At 42.9% G+C, this 22,461-nt stretch overlaps 1 long non-coding RNA gene across 1 annotated transcript in view; it reads left to right on the top strand.

Moving 5' to 3' along the window:
• The first annotated feature begins 3,330 nt into the window (after window positions 1-3,330).
• LOC146798838 (uncharacterized) overlaps window positions 3,331-22,461 on the top strand; it is a 118,348-nt gene continuing 99,217 nt past the window's right edge. Inside the window, exon 1 of the long non-coding RNA XR_014969205.1 lies at window positions 3,331-3,588. This is a non-coding gene — a long non-coding RNA (uncharacterized LOC146798838). The remainder of the gene's footprint in view (window positions 3,589-22,461) is intronic.

The raw sequence follows: 22,461 nt of genomic DNA, 5'->3' as shown, positions 1-22,461 counted from the left end.
TTGTGTATCTTTTGCATTCTCGCCCTAAGTGCGCCGGGTATGCCTAGACGTAGGTCCCGGGCTCACTGTGCCACTGGATTCAAGCTATCCTGGCTGAAGAGGGGTGAAACCCTGAAACCGGTCCTAGGATGCTTGTTTCTGGTCCAGGGAGGACCTGGCTTGGCAGTTCGGGCTGGACTGTTCCCATGAGGCACAGGGTCAAGACTGATCTGCGTATGGCCAGGTCTAAACTGGGGTGGCATGGTGAGCAAAAGAATGATGGATTTAACCCAGATCTCTTGACTGGGGGAGAATGTTTTGATTTGTTCTGCATTCCGTCCATCAATTGTGTGTCTTTTGCAGAGGTTTTAAGGCCAAATTCCAGATGCAGGGGTTGCTTTCAGCAGGCTTTTATTTGTAACTGGTTTAGATTGTCTATCTCCTTACCATGCAAGATTTCCAGACCATACGCCAAAGAAAGTATGAATTTGGCAGCCATCATGGCCAGGATATGGCTGTGGGAAGGGCAACTCAATTTCTTTTTCAAATTGCTTCAAAGTAAAAATTAAAGACTGCTCTTTATCTTGAACTGTTCCAATGTGTTGGATTAAAGACATCTGGCGCCCCAGATTGATACCCAAATACTAGATTAATACCCAAATACTTATATGAGCGGGTTGACTCCGCCTGCTCGCCTTTGCTGTCCCACTTGTACGACTTACACTTGGTATCCACTAGACGCAAGACTTTGGTTTTGCGCACGTTCAGTTCTAGCTCTTGTTGTTAAATGTAGCTTACAAGGGAGTTGAGAGATCTTTGCAAGCCGATCGGACTCTTAATAACTATTATTGCTATTAAAATATTCTCTTAATAATACAAACTGTTGCCGTACTATGCAAAAAGCTTCAGTCCAGCCGAGGTTCAGCTATCATAAATTAATAGTTGCACAAATATTTACTGTCTGGTTAAGGATCGCATTAATCAGCCGGCGCCGAGTGCCACATCTGCGCCCTCTGCTCGAATGTTCTTTCAGGCAATTAGCTTAACGTAATGTCAGGCCTCATAACGCCCCCCTTCGCGGCAATGGAACCGTGATTTGCCGTTTCGCCCTCCTTGATTAAGAGCCCAGCCGTCGAGCGGCGCGAGGGCCCTTCAAGGTGATGTCGAAGAGACAGAAGTGACCGGGCAGCACAAACAGCAATCACGAGTAATTAAGAGAACCGGGACAAGTGCCTCCCTCTGCCCTCCACGTGAAACTGCACGTTACGTTTCAGTTCTAGCTGTATTCAAAACAGGCCCCGCCCTCGCCCCTGGCGATGCCCGAGTCATTTTCAAGTCCAACTGCAATCAAAACAGATCGCTTAGCAACTTTCCCGTTGCAGCCCAGCTGAATGGCATGATTGCCTATGCTGATGAGCCGGGGAGATTGTTTTGAGAATAAAAATTGGCAATTTTGCACATCAGACTCATTGTACTGCTGTTGCAATTGCGGGCGAAGGCGGAATACGTCTCTGCTGTCCAGGGTGATTACTTGGGCACTTTGAGAAATTCTCCCTCTACTGTTGATTTTTTTCCTGATATTTCTCATCATAAGAACAATCTTTGGCGTGTTGCTGCCGACCCACTAATTCACCAATAGTCTTAAAGTGATAAATAGGATTTACAGGAAGGGTGGTTGTGTGATCACAGGGTTCTTGGGTGTCTTTTTTGTTTATTCCTTGGCTGTTTTGTTACTGTTTTTCACTGGCTCCATTTTAACACGACGTAAAAAAAAAATCTATGGATTTTTTTTTATATAAACACATTTCTTTGTTTTCTCATTCAGTAATACACAGTAAATGAAATTCAGAACTGGAGGTACAACACACTTTAGCGGTGCTATGTATGTAGGTTGGTGATTTATAGAGCGTAAATTTACCTGTAAAGCAGGGGATAGCTCTAAAGAGGGGTGAGATGGCAGAACGTAGAGACAAGTAGGGTGGGCGAGATGGTCCACTGCACAGGAGGACTGGAGGGCTAGCTGCTGAGAGAAGGGAGAGGAGAGGGGGAGGAAGTTTGCCATGAGAAGCAGGGAAATGTGGGTGTACAGAGGGGAGGGTATGCCTGCGGATCGCTAGGCTGCAAGGGGTGCGGGATGGCAAGGTTGGAGGATGGGGTTTTGATGCCATGGTGGAGGCCAACACAGAGGATGTGCCAAAAGTAATAATTCTTTAAATAGTTTTTATAGCCAATAATATATGTCTTTCGCAAAGGCAACAATTATCTTGTTTTATATCCCATTTCAGTGCTTCATTTGAGCTGGTGAGACTTATAGGCATTCTTTTTTTTAGGGACAGGGACATATTTTTGATCATGAGCAGTGCTAGAATTGGAAAAAAATTGCTAGGGAAACCCATACATTGGGTGATATGGTGTGGTAGCTGAAGGGGAGTGGAGTCATCAGGGACAGAGTCATGATGAGGCACCTGCGGCAGAGATCTTTGCATGTCCAGCAATTTTCATGGGCTAAAAATTTAACCATAACTCAGGTGGTTAATGCACTTGCTGGAGAGATCAGTGTTTTTTTCTAGTACTAGTTTGACTCATGAAGTAGCATAAAGGTTTAGTGGACCAGCAGAAAAGCACACTGTGTAACATGAAGATCACAGATTTGTATTTTATGCAGATAGGTAAGTGGATAAATGTTTTTGACACAGAGACCATTTTTAGGTCTCGCATAGCGTTGCAGCGCAATGCGTTGCTCGCTTTGCGAGACTCATAAATGCTGCCTTTTGATTTGTTTTCAACTTCTTAGTCCCTCCTCCTGACGGCCATGTTCTCATTTATATCCTTCCCTGGCTATTGGCCCCTTTACTCCAAAACTATTTTTGCCCTGTGTTCCCCCCCACCCCCTCCCGCAGCCCGTGACTTTTCAGCCCCTCCTCTCCCCCCTCACTTCCGTTCGTGCCTTCCTGGACCCCCACCCTCCCGTTTCCAAGGCAATAGGACTCACGTAAATACGAGTCCTATTGCATTAAGAAATGCTTGTGTGTTGTGGGATTGGCTGGCTGATTGCACTCTTTTTTGATGTCGCGCTGCTGACGACTTTTTTTGCCTGACTCTATAACACCTTTTAATACACGCGGGAATAAGCGGCGACGCCCACGCAATCCTATCCCTGCATTTCCATTCCCAGCGCAACGCGTGTCTTCGGCATTGCTATGTAGTACCTTGCACTTTACAGTGCCCCGGGGGCACAAGCAGGGACCGACTACAGTGCTCCTGTACAAGCACGTAGTCTACGGTCCCCCCGGGGCACAAGCAGGCATTCACTCCGGTGTTCTTTTCTTGTTAAAACTGGAACGCGAAAAAAGTGAGCTCGGCAGACGTGGACACCAGTAAGGTTTACTAGAATGGGTTAAGCACTCCAGTTTACCGATATCTGCCTCGTTAACTTCTCTTCCCTCCGTTGCTTTATTATTAGCCAATAAAGATGGTTGTTTTCCAGTGACCTGGACTTCAGTCTAACCCTTAATGGTAGTGCGGATTCCTGCCTTCGCCTCGCGCACCTGGGCTGCTACCTGCAGTTGTTCTCGAAACTTTAAAATGATCGCTATATGGGTGCAACAGGTAGGCATATGTTTGTATGTCCTCTGACATACTTGGGAGGCGGAGAGGGGCGACTGACCCACGTGATTTAATACATTTTTGTGCAAATGGCCAACTTCCACTAATTCCTGTTGTTTTAAAGTGTTGCAGTTTAAATGTGAAAGTTTCACATATAAAACGGGCTGTGTCCCAGTTGTGAAAAGTTGTTTTTTAGGCAACATTGAGTAAATCAGCCTTTTCTTTATTGATTTTTATGTAAATATAAGATTCATTTTGTTTAAAAGTTACAGATTGTTTGTTTATTTGGCCTGGCAATGAGAGGGGGTTTCTTATCTTTATTTAGTTTTAGGGGATGGGATTGAAGGGTCGTCCAAATGGGTGGACTTGAGTAGATCTATGTACACATTAAGCATTTCTTTCACAGTCCTTCCTGATCTTAAGTGGATGTTTTCAACTTTGTATTTGTTTACTGCACTTCCGTTTGCTTATTGAAGTAAACACTAGTCTAACCACACTTAAACAGTTCTGAAACGTACAACCTGCTTTTCTTCAGCAAAATTCAACACACGGGTTTATATTTAACAAAATATATTTTATAGAAATCGAAATAAACCATGAATGCTTATTTGAGAGCGCGCGTCAGTTGTTTTGGTGTGGGATTAAATGCTGGAAATGCTGGAAAACAAGTCAGTTAACGCCTAGCGGTTCCTACGTAATCGTAGCATCAATGTGATTACTCACAAAACACGTTTCTTTTTAAATGTGGAATAACAAAATGCTTCCCCAAAAGCCTGGTAGGTAGTTATTGTTTTTGTCACATTTTAAACTGTAAACATCTAGACGTAGTTCATGCGTATTTTTAAATCCGAAGGAGAGCAATTATAGCGGTCTCATGGCATACAGTATTGTGATTAAAATAGAAGAGGGTATGAAAACAATTCAAAGGCATGTATTGTTGTGACTTGCAAACCGTTGCCTAATATACAGTTGTTCATTGGTAGGTGAGTGCAACACTTTTTTTCATTGGTGGATCAGTGCAGACCATACATTAATTTGAGTGTGCGCGACTGTTGCCCAGAATGTGCCTTAGCTGCCCAAAATGTGTAGTCTTTCACCTCCATTTTACTCCATACCATAATGCTTTGTATATTTCAGTTCCTAGACCTCAGTGTGATCATAGGAAACCTTGTCCGCTGAGCCCAGATCTATCTCTGTGTAGTTTTTGTGTTGGTTTCATGTTTGCAGCCATATTGGTGATAATGTCTTTCCTCTTAATAGCCCTGCACCTAAAAAGGAATGTATACAACTTGCCTTTTTTGAATAACGTGTGACTCGCAGGCAAAAAGACGTCATTTACAACGCCAAAAGCTTTAACGCTTACAAATGCGAAACCCATTGCATTGCAAATGCTTGTTTTACTTGCAGTTTGTAATTTAAAACCATTGTAGTTGTAGCACACTGAGTTATGACCTGACATTAAGGAGCTGCATGTAAACTGCAAGGCATGGGTTTAGAACCTCACTTGTTTTTTTTAATCTGGTATTATTCTAAAGCTGATAAAATGGCTCTGGTGGGTGCTAATACATTTTTGTTTGTATTGTGTTACTTTTTAAATCCTGACCTTGTGTTTCTTCTGACCATATACACACACTTTACATATATAATTCTTATCAGTAAGGCTGATTATGTGACCCCTCCACCTTGTAACTTCCATTGTTGTATGACACATATCATGTGCATTGATTTACACACCTGTACAATATTTTGCCTCTGTATAACATGTGCGTGTGATGTAACACGCTCTGACACCATGCATTTGACAAATAAAGCTATAAAAAGTTACATACAAAAATTAATCAGTGCTATTTAAATCATTATATGTGCAATTACTCAAACAGACATATCTAACATTCTCTTTGTCATTCATATCTCTTACATACAGGGGTTGAACAAAGTTAAAAGTCTGCCCCAATCATATTTTCCTTTAAGCACTTGTGAAGTGATAACAAGCTGTTTGACTTTGTTTCCACCACTAAGTTAGCATCTAGGTGTTAGGTTCCAGAAAGCCCCTAGCTAGGATGATATGCTAACAAAAGGAGGATTGATGGCCCTTTTAATCACGCCTTTGTGTTGTGCCCAGCTAGAAATGAAAATAAAAAATAACCCTCATCACCTGAAGATTACTATTCGAAACAAAAAATAGACAATGCGCTGAATGTGTCTCATTGTCTTCAAATTTTATGGCAAGACCGGAGGCTCCTATTATGCTTTCTTATCTTGCATTTATTCAAATAGCAGCCAAGATAAGTACTAAAAACTACAGTTCCCAGAGGGCAGAGCAAACCGCTGGCCAATGGAAACACACAAAGTCACAGAACTATGAACCAATGAGAACGTAGTCATAGGTATAACGTCATAACTGACTGCGAACAGTCCTCTTTTCTTGCTGCTCGCAGTCAGATAAGTACCTTCTCTTCGTTTCTCGATATGTTTTATCATTATATGGCTGTTATTGTGTTAATTTAATGGTGTTTTTAACGTTTATGATTCAAAATATTGTCGCCCTTGAGCTTACCCGCTCTTGCCACCTGGCGCCTTCATAAATGCTCTGCTTTGTTCTCTGCGCTTGGTTTCCCCCCCGCTCCCGCGCGTTGACGGTTGCTTCCAATGCATCGCGCTGCGGCTGTTTCTTCCGTTTCTTCCTCTCACCAGAACGCGCCTGTGAATTCCTTCTGCGCTGCTGGTTTCTGTTCATTTGGAGCTTCGTTCCTCCTGCTTTGATAACGCCCCACCTTTGGTGGGAGTGGTTTCTGGGTTTGTCCTTCTCGCTTTCAAGCCTCTGGCACTCCCAGCCCAGAGCTTTTAACCCTTGGTTTGCCTTGCGTCTCTCCTTTTTTGTTCAATGGAGATTGACAGCTCCCATGGGCCTGCAATGCATACTGAGGAAGGTGAAGCCTTCAAAAGTGATTTGAATATGTTTATTAACAATTCTGTTGAGAATGCTGTGGAAGCTTCTATGAAATGTTTTTCCAAGGGTATGGAAATCTCTATTTTAAGTCTGTTGTCCAAAGCTTTGGCCCATTCTGAGGGGGATAGCAGAAAAAGAAATTTAGTACCCTCTATTTCTATGAGTGTTTCAAAGAATGTGTCACGCTCGACTAGCGAGGTTCCCTTGCACTTGACTGAGGACTTAGTACCTCCCAGGCCTCCTTCCAAGGAGGGATTTTCAAGTTCCGATGGAAAGAGAAAAGTTAAGTCAAAACACGTAGAGGTACCCAAAAAATTGGTAATTTCCAATATTGTGGACACAGATGACGATATGGGTGATGCAGATGATTTATTCGACCTTTTTGATGTATCAGACCATCCTTCCCCCCTGCTAAGAAAGTTAAATCTGACTCTTTTGCGTTTGCTCCTCTTTTGGACACTGAGGGTGCTCCTATGTTTGACCCTTCTACCATTCGTCATCCCAATTCCACTGAGTGGTTCCCGGCCACTCATGTTGGCGAATATTTCTGCCAGACTTCGTCTTCCCTTAGACAAATCCACCAGGTCAAAGTTGAAGTCTGAATGTCCCAAACCTTCTTTGCCTTCGAACATTACTGTTGCCCCTTCCATTGATCAGCCTTTACTTACGTTTTTCTCCAAGTTTGGCAAGGATCCCCGCAAAGCGGTGGATAAAGCTTGGTCCACCTGCCAGGACAAGCTTCTTGATGTTGTGGGTCCTTTGGCTCGCATTTTTGACCTTGCAGAATCTGCTCGACTGGATGGGACTGAATTAAATGCTGAAGATATCTCATTGTGGGTTCAAAGAGCCTTCTGTCTCTTAGGAAATGCCAATGCCGCTATCCCTCATGAACGCCGCAAAGGTCTCATTATTAAACTCAACACCAAGCTGGCTAACCTACCTCCACTCGACCCTGGTATCAAGGCGGACGGCCTTCTGTTTGGGGATTCTCTTGCCAAGGACTTGAGCAACTTCATCACTACTTTCGCCTCTCTGTATAAGGCTCAACAATCCATTAAAAAAAGGGTTTTGCCCTCGGGCTTTTGGGCGGGCCAGCAGAGGCAGGGGTCGCTCTACCTCCCGCTCCCATCAAAATCAAGGCTCTAGAGGATCCTCCAATGCAGGTTACCAAGAATACAAACCTCAATTCTACCAACAAAGATGTCGTGGCTACAGAGGTCGAGGACAGAAGAACTTCCGCAACAACACCCAACAAGGTAGGTCCTTCAACTCTTCCCCCGGTTGGGAGTCGTTTAAGCCTCTTCATTCAAAAATGGCGTAGTCTCACCGCAGATCCCTGGGTTCTAAACTCTGTGCAAGGTTATCTTATAGAGTTCTACGCGCCACCTTCCCAAACAGTTTTCCCTCCTCCTCTAGTTTTTTCGGCAGACATGACTTAACTCATTTCAATAGAGGTCCAAAACCTACTCCAAAAACGGGCTATTCAGATTAATCCTCTGAATCCCACAGGCTTCCTCAGCTCCATTTTCCTTTTTTGAAAATAGAACAAGAAGATGCGCCCAGTGATAAATCTAAAATGGTTCAACCAATTTGTGGTGTATTGCCACTTCAAAATGGAAACTATCATTACCTTACAAGATACCCTTCGCCTGAACGACTGGATGGTCCGGATAGATTTACAGGACGCATATCTTACCATTCCTATTCACGCTTCTCACACCAAGTTTCTTCAGTTCCAATGGTTAGGAGTAACCTATCGATTTTGTTCCCATCCTTTCGGCCTGTCGTCAGCACCATGGTGCTTTACAAAAATCATGAAGCCGGTGGTTTCTTACCTGTGATCCCTCGGGATCAGACTAATCATTTATCTAGACGACATTCTAATTATGTACAAGGACAAACAGAATCTTCTGTCCGATTTGAACACCACTTGGTCCCTGCTTCTAGATCTGGGTTTTCTTCTCAACCCCAAAAAATCTATGCTCATTCCTTCGCAACGCATAGAATTCTTGGGCTTTCTTGTGGACTCTTCCACAGCTTCTCTTCTTCTTCCGCAGTCAAAAGTCTCAGCCATAAAGTCAGAAATTTCTCACGTTCTTCAGACCTCTCTGGTCTCTCTCAGATCTCTTGTAAGGATCATCGGTCTGCTCTCTACTTCTATCCAAGCCATTTTTCCAGGGCCTCTTCATTATCGTGCCCTGCAGCATCTAAAGATCTGACATCTTCGTCAAGGGTTGGCCTGCTCCGACCTCATCGCTTTGGATCAGGAGTCTCGTATCGAGCTTCAATGGTGGATAGACCATTTAGGTGCGTGGAACGGGCGAAATATTTTCGCTTCGGCCCCAGATATTGTATTAGAATCCGATGCAAGCCTGTCAGGTTGGGGCGCCCGTTGTGGACCAATATCGACTGGCGGTACATGGTCTCGCGAGGAGTCCAGATTGCATATCAACTGTTTAGAGATGCTTTCAGGCTCCTTTGCGATCCTAAGCCTCACATAGAGCAAAATTCGGTGTTCCATTCTGCTTTGTGTGGACAATGTTTCTGCTGTCCGCTACATCAACCATCTAGGTGGCACATGGTCCAAACCACTCGCAGAGTTAGCAAAGAGTCTATGGGAATGTTGCCTGGCAAACAAACTATCTCTCAAAGCAGAGTACCTTCCTGGAGATCTCAACTCCATAGCAGATTGGCATTCTCGCTATCTTCGAAATTCCAGCGATTGGAAGCTGCTTCCATCCGTCTTCCTATCTCTCTCAAAAAAGTGGGGCCCTTTTCATATTGATCTTTTTGCTTCTCGCCTCAATGCCCAATTGCCTCTTTTCTTCAGTTGGTGCCCGGATCCTTTGGCCCTAGCTACATATGCTTTTCTCCAAGATTGGTTCCTCCATCTCAACTATGCCTTTCCTCCTTTTCTCATGATCAACAGGGTTCTTTCCCAGGTACGGTGCCAATCGACCTCCCTGATCATTGTGGTTCCATTCTGGCAATCACAGATTTGGTTCCCATCTCTTCTGGAGCTGGCGGTAGACTTCCCAGTTCTCCTCCCTGCTCGCAGCGACCTGCTTCGGTCAACCGCACAGTCTCATTCTGGACAACACTTTGGTACTGTCAGCGTGGAAGGTCTCCAGTCTGTCTATCCTGACCTCTTCATTTCGCAAGAGGCTTCTTTCTTAATCAGCAAAGCTTGGGCCCCAGGTACATCCAAAGTTTACAAGTCTGCCTGGTCTTTATGGGTAAGCTGGTGTCTGGGAAAACATATCGATCCCTTTTCAGCCCCTCTGAACTTTATCGTCAATTTCCTGGCTTCCGAAGCCAATGAGGGTAAGTCCTACAGAACGGTCAATTTGTATAGATCAGCCATTTCTCTAAATCACTCTCCTATTGATGGCAAACCAGTTGGCGTTCAACCTTTGATTTGTCACCTGCTACGAGGAGTACGATTTTCAAAACCTCCGTTGGCTAAGTATTCTAATTTATGGGACGTAAATTTGCTTCTTAATTTGTTTTCTGATTGGCCAGATAATTCAGCTCTTTCTCTGAAAATGCTTTCTGCTAAACTTACCATGTTATTGTGTCTCGTTTCTATTAAACGTGTTTCAGATGTTAAAGTATTGGATGTTTCTTGTCGTCAGTTTTCTCCTACGGGAGTACTGTTTCAGATTAACAAACGTACAAGCAAATTTGAACTCTGTTTTTTATCCTTATTTTCCTTCCCATCCTAAGTTATGTGTAGGTCAATGCCTCAAAGTATACGAGCAAAGAACCTTGGATATCAGACCGTCCTCTCATTCACAACTTCTCATTTCCTTCCGTAAGCCCCATCTCCCTGTTTCCTAGGCCATTCTGGCCCGGTGGGTTTGTTGGTTCATGTCCCTTGCGGGCATTGATGTGTCAGTTTTTGGGGCTCATTCCACCAGAGGAGCCATGGCCTCCAAAGGTTTTTGGGCAGGCTCCCGTTTGGAGGACATTCTGAGATCTGCGGCTTGGTCTAATGACAATGTATTTCGAATATATTATTGCAAACCTGTTGTTACTGCTGCTTCTTTGGTTGTTGATATGCTTTGAAAAAGCATAATAGGAGCCTCCGGTCTTGCCATAAAATGTAGATTTTCCTAATAAGTTATGACGGCAAGTCTTAATTTTATTAAAGACACGGAGGCGAGTATTATCCCGCCACAACACTTCTAATTTGTGTTTTCTCCCTCCCTACAGTGGCTCCAGCTTTGCCTACCGCGTCTTTGTGATGGGATTGATGATCTTCAAGAGAGTTTTTCTCCTCTTCGTGATGTCCTTTCCTCCTACTCTGCTTCTACCACCGTGATTCCTGCCTTTCGATCGACTTTGTTGGATTATGGTCAAGATATTTTTTCCTGGACTTTGGCATTTTTTTTTTTCGTTTTCTCCATTGTTCCTCTGTTTATGGATTCTATCTGAGCTGCTCGCCAGCGAAAAGAGGACTGTTCGCTGTCAGTTATGACGTTATACCTGTGACTACGTTCTCATTCGTTCATGGTTCTGTGACTTTGTGTGTTCCCATTGGCCAGCGGGTTGCTCGGCCCTCTGGGAACTGTAGTTTTTAGTACTTATCTAGGCTGCTATTTGAATAAATGCAAGATAAGAAAGCATTATACTCGCCTCAGTGTCTTTAATAAAAATTAAGACTTTCCGTCATAACTTATTAGGAAAATCTACATTACAGAGAAACAAATTTAGCATATTTCATAGGGGCCCCCGGATCCTGCTCAAATACAGCTGCTGGATCCAAGATCCCACTGGATCCCCCTTATTTCCTGGACTTATCATCAGGCTTTAACCCAGCAGAGGAGGAAAGGAGAAAGGGAAAGACAGATGAACAGAAAGCAGGGATGAAAATTAACCTGGGAGAGTGAGATAAAGAGACAGATCGATTATATTGTTGGGAGAAATAGGTATGAAGTGAAATCAGGCTGACACAGGCTTGGTATTCGTCAACCTCAACATTCAGCAACCAGAAGGCTTCTGAGCATAAATGTGAGCTCCTGCACTTGTTCTTAGACAAGTTAAGCACTGCACCATTTCATACTACACTACTTGTTATTATTACAAAGGGAAGTCTAAGAAGACAGTGCCAAAATTTAAATTTGTGACTGGCATACTACTGTATAAGTCCGCAATAAGCATTTTAGTCACTGAACCGTCTTGTTTTCTGAAAAAGAAGAATATTCTTCCAAACCTCTAGGCACACTAACCTCTTTTCAGTCAGTTAACACACTTTATTTTGGAATTGTCCATTTTCATAACAATATATTCTCAGGTTAACAAGTCATCTGCATACTGCACTCAATAGGTGTCATACATTAAAAATGTGCAGAGACTCTGGTTCTGATATGTTTTTCTTGGTTGTAAACTCTGAGGCCCAATGCTCCATCTTCCCTCAGAAAATACAAGAGTGGTCATTTAACAAATCTCAGTTTCCAATTGTCACACATTTACTCATGTAACCCCCCCCCCCCCTCTATTTCGAATACGTTTCAGACTTTTAAGAAATGTACAAGGAATCCTAGGAGTGCAACTGAAAACGTTCAGGAGTCCATCAACTTTGGAAAATATGCTGAGGTAGATTGTTTACAGGTTAAAGGTTTTTAACTTTTTTTCCTTTACCGCAAGAATGTTTACTTATAGAGAAACCCCATTCTCTGACACCTTTAAAATATTGGGCTATTTCAGTCCCTCCCTGGAAAGGCACTTAATCCTCCCTATGACAGGAGCAAATTTTCATTTCAGTATGTAATGTTACACACTTTTTAAATAGGGTACATCCGCCAATTACTTGGCCCATAAGAGCCTTTACTTGAAGATGTGTGTGTCTGCTGCTGTGCAGCCAGAGCTGTGTGATGTGATTTTATGGTCATGTCTGGTGGGTGTATCACATTGGGGACATGGGTTATGTGACTCTCCAGTGTGTCAGATGTGTCAAGTAGTCTGTCTACTTGGGATCTTGGTGGTCCTTGTGCCGTTTGGGATACAATTATAACCTGCTGGCTGTTAGTGGAGTGTTCGCATGAGTGAGTGTGTGTGTGATGTATAAGGATATTGTATTGTTAGCAGTGCTTAAATTGATTCAAAGATAAAGACGCTGTGTCAGTGATCCATGAAATCCAAAATTAAGGGTTTTAATTTATCGTCCAGGTCGGTTTAAATATGTAATCCTCGCGCTAGTTGTATTTTTCTCAGAGTAGCGTGAACCTTGTCATTCCTGTGTCTCACTTTTTAAAAGAGTTTTGTATAGCACAAACTCGACCCGAAGGTATCAAAGCGGTTTACATGAGCACCAGTTGCAATACGGATGGACAAATTCATTTTGTTAGGAACGGGGAGATTTAGTGATTTGCCCAGAATCACAGGATGTTAAGCGTCCTTGCCGAGACTCAAACCCGGTTCCCCAGCTTCGAGGTCGACCGCTCTAGCCGGTAGGCTACATTCATGTGTCTCTATTTTGTAATTACATCTCTTCTTTGACAATAGCATACGATAATCAATCACTTCACCTCACAACGATTCACATCACCCTGGACAGACTAATTTCTCAGATTGTGGTTTTACCTTTCATAGGGTATGCATTGAGGGCAGGTGCAGCATTTCAGTTATGCTCTGGCCCAAGAAAATGTGGTGTAGTTGGGAACAGTGCTTTCCCTATGAAAGGATTCCATATGGGTGTCAATTTACCAAAATACCAGGGATAGGGGAAGTTACATCACATACCCTTTGACATTAATAATATCATAGGAAGCAACAGCATTTGACCCTGATTTTTACTAGGAAGGCATGTCACTTGATTCTAATATCACAACAATTGACATCGTCTCTTTTAGATACCACATATGTTATGGTGGACACTTGGGGGCATATTTACAAGAGAATGGAGGAGTGCGGCGTTAAGCCAAAATTGCTTACGCTGCTCTCCGCCATTCTGAAAATGCAGGGATGTGCCGTATTTGCAAGAATGCGGTGCACCCCTGCATATTCCCTAGCGCTGGATCTAAATTTTGCTGCCTAGCCCCAGAACAGGTACCCTTGCACCATAGTGCAAGGGTGCCTGCGTTGCAGGAAATTATTATTCAAGTGCAGGAAGGTGTCTCTTCCGGCACATAAACAATTAGTAATCGCGATTTGGAAATTCTATGTGTGCTGCTTTATGCAGCACTCATTTCTCCTTGTTTCACTAGGTTTTCTTTACGCCACCCTTGTAAATAGGGGCACCAACAAAAAGCAATGGGTGCGGCAGCGGAACACCCACCACAACACCCATTGCCCACCCCTTTCACACTAAGTGCTGCCTGAAAGGGGGCCTTATTAGTACTCTGAATCTATCAAGTCACTCAGGGCCACACAAGAGGGCCTTGCGTGGCTTGATCAATCACATCTTAGGGGTTGCATCGCTTATACACCATGTTGCATGGTGCAAAATTGATGCAACCCCTTGATAAATCTGGCTCTCATTCTGGGCCTCAGTCACACACAATCTCACTCACTACCTGTTACTGACTCATGCACTTTCACTTACACACACATGCTTACACATACAGGCACCCATGCTCACACATACACACGCTCTTTCACATAAACACTCTCTCACCCGCAAGCACGCACACAACATACATTTGAAACCATTTTTACTCACCACAGCTGCCACCAAAGCTCCTGTTCCATCTAAGTGTGTGCTCTATTTATTAGTACACTAACAATGAATAACAGAATATTTTCACGTTTAGTGTAATAAAAACAGGGAAAAAATAAGGAATGCAGAGCCACCTCAGTGTTCTGGCAATTGACTGTGACATCTCTGAGGCCAGGTTGCAAGTGACAAGCTGGGGGTTGCAGATGCATCCCTTGGTGACCCCTAAATGATGTCCATGGGATTAAAACCGTCCAAACCAAACTGAGTGAGTAAAACCTAAATTATTGGTTATCTCTGTGAGGTGCTCTGTATTGAGGAAGACGTTTGTATTTTAAGGCCCTGCACCTAATCTGTGTCAGTTAAAGGAGTGTTGGTATGTAGGACTTTCTCTCACTAACTGATACATTCATCTGTAGAGCCTAGAACTGCAGAGAGAATTGACAGGAGATGCCATGTTTTATAGTTCATGCATCACCTTTTATATGTGGTTTATTAATAAAAAGTCAAAGAGCTCAAACTACCCCTGGCAGATCACTTTTCTCTGGTCTCCTCTTCTCCATTCTACAAACCTCAGATCAGAATTCTATAAAAATCAACACACCAGAGGATACCTATTTACATTACAACACCTCCCCCCATTCTACTTTTCTTTTAGTGAAATGATAACAAGATGACCAAAAACAAACAAAATATATACATGTATGTACTAAAACTTGGCACCTCGTGCCTGACGACATGCCTAGCAAATTGTTCCATTTAAAACCTGTTTTCTGACCCCCTTGACTAGCAGTCGTATTTTATTCTGATCCCCTCTACAGATGTGTGTAGTATTTTTTCTTCAAATGAAGTACAGATCACATTGACCTGACCATGTCTCTTACATTTTAAACACTTTCTATCGAAATACCTATCGCTTTCCTGAAGCAACTGCAAAATTGATGGTCCTTCCCAAAACAAGCACTGGCAAAGCCAACACATTTGTCTTTTTATAATGTAAATCTGTAGAATGTCGATTATGAAGTCGTATTCATTCTTTAGTTGAACGATTTTGCATGGTTTTGTATTTGTATGGCCACTCATTCTGTTCTTTCTGCTGTTTGCTCCCACATCATGTTGAGGATCCAAGTCTGTCTTTGTTCTCACACTATGACAGCATTATGAATGTTCGCGTGGATAAATAGTTATTGAAGGAAGAGAGATACTTCTGGGCTATTATAGCCTACCTATTATCATGTGTGCTGAGAAGGTTTGAAGGTTTTTATTCTTTGCACGATTAATTAAAATCAATGCAAACAATGCATTCAATATACAATGTAAGCAAGAAAAAGCAAAAGAAAAACTAGGAGACAAATACAGATAAGTTGCCATATATCTCAAAAGCTATAGTTAAAACGAGTCATAGGAACCTCAATTAAGAACACTTACAGGGGGAATTCTAATTAAAATATGAATCTTCATTTATCAGCAAGTGCAGTCTGTGTGAACAGATATGATTAACCCAAAGATAGGTCAGAAGTCATGCTGCCTGGAGGTTCATTAATAAACTCCTTATGAATTCAAGACCTAATTGAATAATTCCATAATAATTGAAGATCATCATCTCATGTCTCAAACAGTTAAAGTGCACATACTTACCAGAATATACCCTCCACCCCAGAGTGGGGAAGTGCAACCTATTGTTTTGTTACTGTGCGAATTAACTGCATGGAAAGAAAGGAATATAACAGTGGATATAAACTGCTTGAGTGATTCCGTGCAATTCACATCTGGTGCTGCATGCAAGATGGTGGCCCAAATGCAGTTCATTGCAATTCCAATCATAGTCAAAGGTGAAATCAGTGACCTCTGCTACCTAAGATAACGTAGGGGAACAAAGTGTCTAGAGAGTCAAAAAAGATTATTCAATATAGTACGTGAAAGCACCAACCAATCAAAAGGACAGAAGAGTATGCAAAAGGAACGCCCTGCTAACTCCACAGTGCTGCCGCATTCATCATCGTGGACGCTGCCTCCATGAATTTTACAAATCGTGCTGTTAATTTACTCGATCCCACTTTCAAGCATTCTTCAACTGCAACTTTGCAGGCGCTCATGTTCAATTGTCTGAAAAAAGGTAGAAGCCAGTATTGTCTAAGAGAAGACAAGAAGGGGCACAAGCAGAGGATGTCTAAAAGAGTTTCCTTTGTAGTATGACAGCCCCTGCACAAGACATTTTGATCGCCTGTTAAACATCTATACTCATACGCTTTAAGCAGTTTCAGGCTGAGCCGCAAGCAAAATAATTGTGATAAATTTATTTGGAAGCGATTGATATGGCGGGAAAGATAGCGGTTGATATAAGCCCGGTGTTGGATGTTGAAAGAATTTGGCTCCTGCTTGACTGGGGTATAGGCCCTGATCAAGCATTAGCCACAATCCTAGTCAGGGTAAGGCTCAAGCACACCCTAAATTAGCCTGTGCTCACCCTCTGGTAGCTTGGCACAGAACAGTCAGGCTAAACTTAGAAGCAATGTGTAAAGTATGTGTGCAACACTTCAAACAGTAAAACTGTGACAACACTACACAAAAAGACCCCACACCTGGTTAGAAGAATTGAGCTTAATTTATAAATAAAACTAGACCAAAACAGCAAGAATCCAATAAGAAGAACCAGAGTTAGGAATTTCTAAAGATTAAACTGTAAAATAGTTCTTCAAAGCATAAAGTGCCAACAGGGGATATACGGCCTCGTTGGACTGGGTCAAATCCAAAAGTTCAGGCCAACTGCGATAAAGCGTGGGTCAGATACAGTCCTAGATTAGTCCAGTTGAAGTTTTACTTTCTCAAGTTTTCTGCCAAGAGTCCCTTTCACAGGTAAGAAGTTTGCCAGGAGCAAGGAGAGCGTCACTGGTGATGGTCAGCGGGGCGTAAAGAGTCAGCCGGACATCGCAGATGGACAAACTGGAGCCTCATGGTCACAATGCTGTGTGAAGAGATGAACTTGCGGCAACTCGTGCTGGATTTCCAGGTGAGCAATGAGGTTCCGGAGCGAGCGGCCCCGTTCACGTTCCCAAAGAACATAAAAGCTTAACTTGAAGAGCAGAAGACCACTTTCAAGGGTCCAGGACCTGAAAGGCACCTCTTGGGAGTGAGGAGCTCTTTGAAGATGGGTCCAGGAGCTGTGGGAAGCCTGTTATGTCCCTGAGGATCAGATCAGGAGGCCAGAAGACTAGCCCTTTGAGAACCTCTGGAGTCCTGGGTTCAAGATGGGTTCCAGGTCCTGTTCTTCCTCTCCAGGCAACAGGGCAGCAGGTCAGCACAGCAAACAGCAGCTCCTTCACAGTGGAAGTCCAGCAGAGTGGCAGTTCTTTCAGCAGCACTGCATTTATTCTTCTTGGCAGAGTATCCACAGGAACAGAGGTGTACTGAAGTGGTGGTGTCAGAGGTCCAGTACTTTTACCCAGTTGTGACTTTGAAGAGGGGGTAGTCTTCAAAGACATGCCTTTGACTGCACAGAGTCCTTACCCTTCCTGCCCTGGCTCCAGACTCACTACAGGGGGTATGCAGCCTTTTGTGCGGGGACAGGACATAGCCTTTTCAGGTGTAAGTGATGCTGGGTGCAGCACCTCCCTCCCATCCTGCCAGGATGGACTATCAAGTCACACCTAAGCTCCCATTGTGTGTGGCTGTCTAAGAGGAATATACAAAGCCCAACTGTCACCCACCCAAACATGTGATCACTGACAGGCAGCAGGAACCAAATGGCTAAAGCCATCTTTCTAAAATTGGCATTTTCAGAATAGCAATTTAAACTCTGACTTCAAGATAAGTTGTGATTTTAATGAGTGATTCCAGAGACACCAGACTTAGGGGTTTTAGCTCTACCCAATTGGAAATTACAATTATAGAATACAATAAGGTAATCTCAATTTTATCCTGTGGGAGAGCTAGGCCTTGCTGTTGTGAAAACGAATTGGAGAGTTGTTCACTACCAGAACATTCAAAACTTAAATGTACATGTCCTGTCTTTTAAGTACATTGCACCCTGCCCTCTGGGCTATCCAGGGCCTACCAAAGGGGTGACGTATATGTAAAAAAGGGAAGGTTTAGGCCTGGCAAAAGGTTTACATTGCCAGGTCCACATGGCAGTGTAAACTGCTCACCCAGGTTCTGCAATGGCAGGCCTGAGACATGGTTAATGGGCTACTCAAGTGAGTGACACAATCGGTGCTGCAGGCCCACTAGTGGCATTTAATTTACAGTCCCTGGGCACATGTAGGGCACTTTTTTAAGGAGTTATAAGTAAATTAAATATGCCAATTGGTTATGAGTCAATATTACCATGTTTAGAGGAGAGAGCATTTGCACTTTAGCACTGGTTAGCAGTGGTAAAGTGCTCAGAGTCCTAAAGCCAACAAAAACAAGGTCAGCAAAGGCGGAGGAGGAAAACAAAATGTTTGGGGGTGACGCTGCAGAGAGGCCCATTTTCAAAGAGATGCGCATTCCTTTTTGTGCTGATGGTGTGTAAATCATCTTAAACAGACAACAACCTTGCTTGTTTCAGCAGTTTTTTTGACACTATCATGTGTGCTGAGTTACAAAGACGTAGGAAATAAAGGCTGATAAAAGATGGCAGTCTGACTTTGCTTGCTCAAAACCCTGACTTCCTCAACACCACAGACTGCACTTTGGCCAGGTCTGTGTTTGCTCTAATGTCATGATGAGAATGGAGATATGAATATAAGTGTAAATATAACTATAACATATAGATATTGCCAATAATAAGTATTTTGGCCTGCTATCAACCACTTACCCCAATTAGTTTGCTCTTTACAATTTCCATTCCAACATAATAGACCCCACTTAGTGCCTCATTACAAGTGCATGGATTTTAGTGCAGGGTTATTGAAGCTCCAGAATTCCAAATGGCCGCTAGTATTTCTGCGCCAAAATCCACCTATTACCAGTTTTCATATCAGAATAGATAATATCCACAAAGAAGCAGAGATACGAGATCCTTTATTGTGTGTTTTCCCCCAGTTCTGAGGAGAAAACTGCAGACATTTTCCACCTACTCTGCACAGACAGAAAGTGTCTGAAAAAGGGCTGGTAGGAGATGGAGTGGTGGTTTTGTGCAGTACTTAATTTGAGCTGGTGGTTTTCGGTGCTCAGCACCGGCACTTAATTATCAACACCGGCACCTATGACAGTCTGCCACATGGTGGCGCTGTTTGTCTAGTTTATTTAGAGATAAGAACAAAAAAATAATTCAATATGTATTAAAAATGACTAATACCTGCCACCCTAGCCATTTTTATAGTTTGGAAGCCTGGAATCGTCTGAATTGTCACAACTGTAGCAGTGTGATGGCTGGTAGTTATATTGGTTCTGTCCTTGCCAGCACTGGCGGGGCAATGGGTAATGCCAGCTCCAATGTCCTCTTGACGAGGGCCCTGGCACTTTTATTTTTACAAATTAAGCACTGGGTTAGGGTAGTGGAGGTCCAGGCTCACATCATACTGTCCAGTGTAAGGATTTTCCACATGTGCATCTGCTACGGGGCACACAGCTCAACAGCTTGCACCACCGGCAGCATCAAAGACAAGCCTGGTGTCCCCGGGTCTAGAATTTCTGGGACCCACAGTTTGCAGATCTGTTAATTCCGGGCCCATAGACACTTGAAATTGCAGTTCGCCTGATTCCACTGGGAGTTACTGCTCAGTAATGAGGGCCTACATTTTCAGTTCGGTTTGTAATCTTAAACTATCAATCCATTGTATATAGGGTTAGTCATTGTTAAAAAGACAATGACCAAAACTGGATATCTCCAATTGGTTGAATCTGACTGGCGCCGCTGCCTGTCTCCACCCTTTGTTTTACAGACCTGTCTTTGCTCTAATGCTATGATTCATTGTTTAGCTATAAAAATAGAGTCCAATGCACAAAGAAAGTAGTAAATCTATTCTTCTATATTTACACCTACATACAAGTAAAGATTTACTACACTCTGGAATTTAAATCATTCTCAAGAATCCAACTGGAAAGCTGTGCCAAGCACTGGTTTCTATGTGTATTACTGGGACGGGCAATATTCCTTTCTACTATGGAGAAATAACTTCCTCTAGACCCAACCAAATCTGAAGGTGAGCTATTTCCCTTCTCACCCTGGAAAATAATTTACAGCAGCCCTTGATTGGAGTAAAACTCCTGCTACCCCCAGAATGTAAACGGAAATGAGAGGAAATTGTGAATGCCAACAAACCTGCATTTGTAGGCGTTCAAACACTTCCAAATCTAACCATGCCTTGAAACACCCATATGTTCACCCTTAGATTGAAATTTACCAGGTGCAGGGCACTCTGCACTTGTGTCAGAGAACCTCATCTATGTGAATGAGCTTACCCTGGCAGGACTTGGTTTGTGAATTCCTGTTAGTCCTAAAAAAAAGTAATCTGTTGTAAACTTACATTTATCATCAAATGTACCTTTTCCTTTTACGACTGAATTTACCTTTCTGAAAGGGGCCCATAGAGAGGCATAGATACACATTACCATCGAACAATTCTGCCCCAAAAAACAAATAAACCATTTAAAGGCCTGATTTAGAAAATCACAATAACATAAATCTGGTGACTTTCCGGAAATGCTTTTAATGAACTATCGGTGGAATATTGCCAGTGTAATTACGTGGAGAATCGCTGCCAACAGAATTACACCCACCAGGCTTCAACATGCCTATCAAACTGCAGGAAATAATTTGATTTGCCGTAATTCTGCCAAAGACATATTTACTGCATCTGCCGGGAACTAGTGACTTTTAAAATGCTGCCAACCCTGAATCAGGCTTAAACTTAAATCATAAATAATACCACGAATCCAACACAGGAATTCTTTGTACTATTAGAAGCCAATCCAGGAGGTTTTATCAATGTTTATATCCATTTCAAGCACAAAAGATTCTCCTGTGAAACAGCAGCAGTAGAGGGGTGAGAGTAAAAATATGCTAGAATCAAATAAGTAGAAAAACAAGTGGAAAGGGTCGAAGCAATGCCACAAAATCAATTCCCCAAAAGAGTGAGCAAAAATTGGAGTGCTCAAAACCAAATTAACTAATATGATATAGTTCTGCATAAAAACTTCAAATCATATTGCCCTTTAGTTATTTTTACAAGTTACATATTAGTCACGATTTCATCCCATAGATCCCATAAAATTGATTTCCTTATGGGGGAATTGTCCTGCCCCTGCCACAGTTTGAATCAGTATCTTGTCGAAACAAAGGGGCATATTTATAAGCCCATATCGCCACCACGACATCACGTTTCTCAACGCTGTGGTGGCGATAGGGGCTTCACCTTATTCACAAGGCGGCGTTAAGCCACTTAACATGGCTTAACGCTGCCTTGTGAATAAGGCACCCTTTCACCGCAATAGGTGTTGTGGTGAGTGTTCCGCCGTAACACCCATTGGTTTTGACGCTGTCCCATATTTACAAGGGTGGCGTAAATATGGGGCAGTGCCAAAATTAAGACCAGGAAAAACCTGGACTTACTCTGGCAAAACGAGGAGAAATGCTTTATTAAATAAATCATGGTTAGCACCATCGTTCTACATATGATCTCATAATGCTAGAACTTGCCACTGTTATGCTAGTGATGGGCCCAGAATGCAGGGGAAATGCAGCACTGGGAATGGGTATCCAGATACCATGTAATTGATCTGTGGATCCTCTGATTTGTGTCAAATATCACTCATTTTTCTTCCAAGTGTACACTACCTACATTTACCAAAGCAGAGTTACCCTCTACCCATTTCAGTTTATGCCTGTGCCCTGGATTGTCGCCAATTATTGTGTGTTATAATATATATTATGATATATATATTTGCGTCATAATATTTTTTAGATTGTTTGTATAACGTTCATGACATTCTTTCGGTTTCATGAAATGGTGTATCCTTCCGCCCTCTAACCAAATCTCACTTCAGGCCTGCAGGATTACACATGGTGCACACTTACTAAGCCTTGCGTTGAGCTGCGTGAAAATCTGCAGCGCTGAATTATGAGAACTGGTAAGAAAAAAAATAGAACGGCGCTATATTTTGCGTTGATGACGTCATTGCCTGTGCTTGTGCCTCGTGTAAAAAATTATCAGTGCACAGCTAAGCATTCTGCTCAAGTGGCAAGCAATTCAGAGATGTCTTGCTGGGGAGTACTGTTTGAGGTACACCCTCCAGTATAAAAGTCCGCGTGAAGAAAGCCGCTCAAGGGCAAGTTGAGTGAAATGGG

Source organism: Triturus cristatus, chromosome 9 (assembly GCF_964204655.1).
Source record: "Triturus cristatus chromosome 9, aTriCri1.1, whole genome shotgun sequence".
Lineage (NCBI taxonomy): Eukaryota > Metazoa > Chordata > Amphibia > Caudata > Salamandridae > Triturus > Triturus cristatus.
This window is presented reverse-complemented; position numbering and strand designations above follow the sequence as displayed.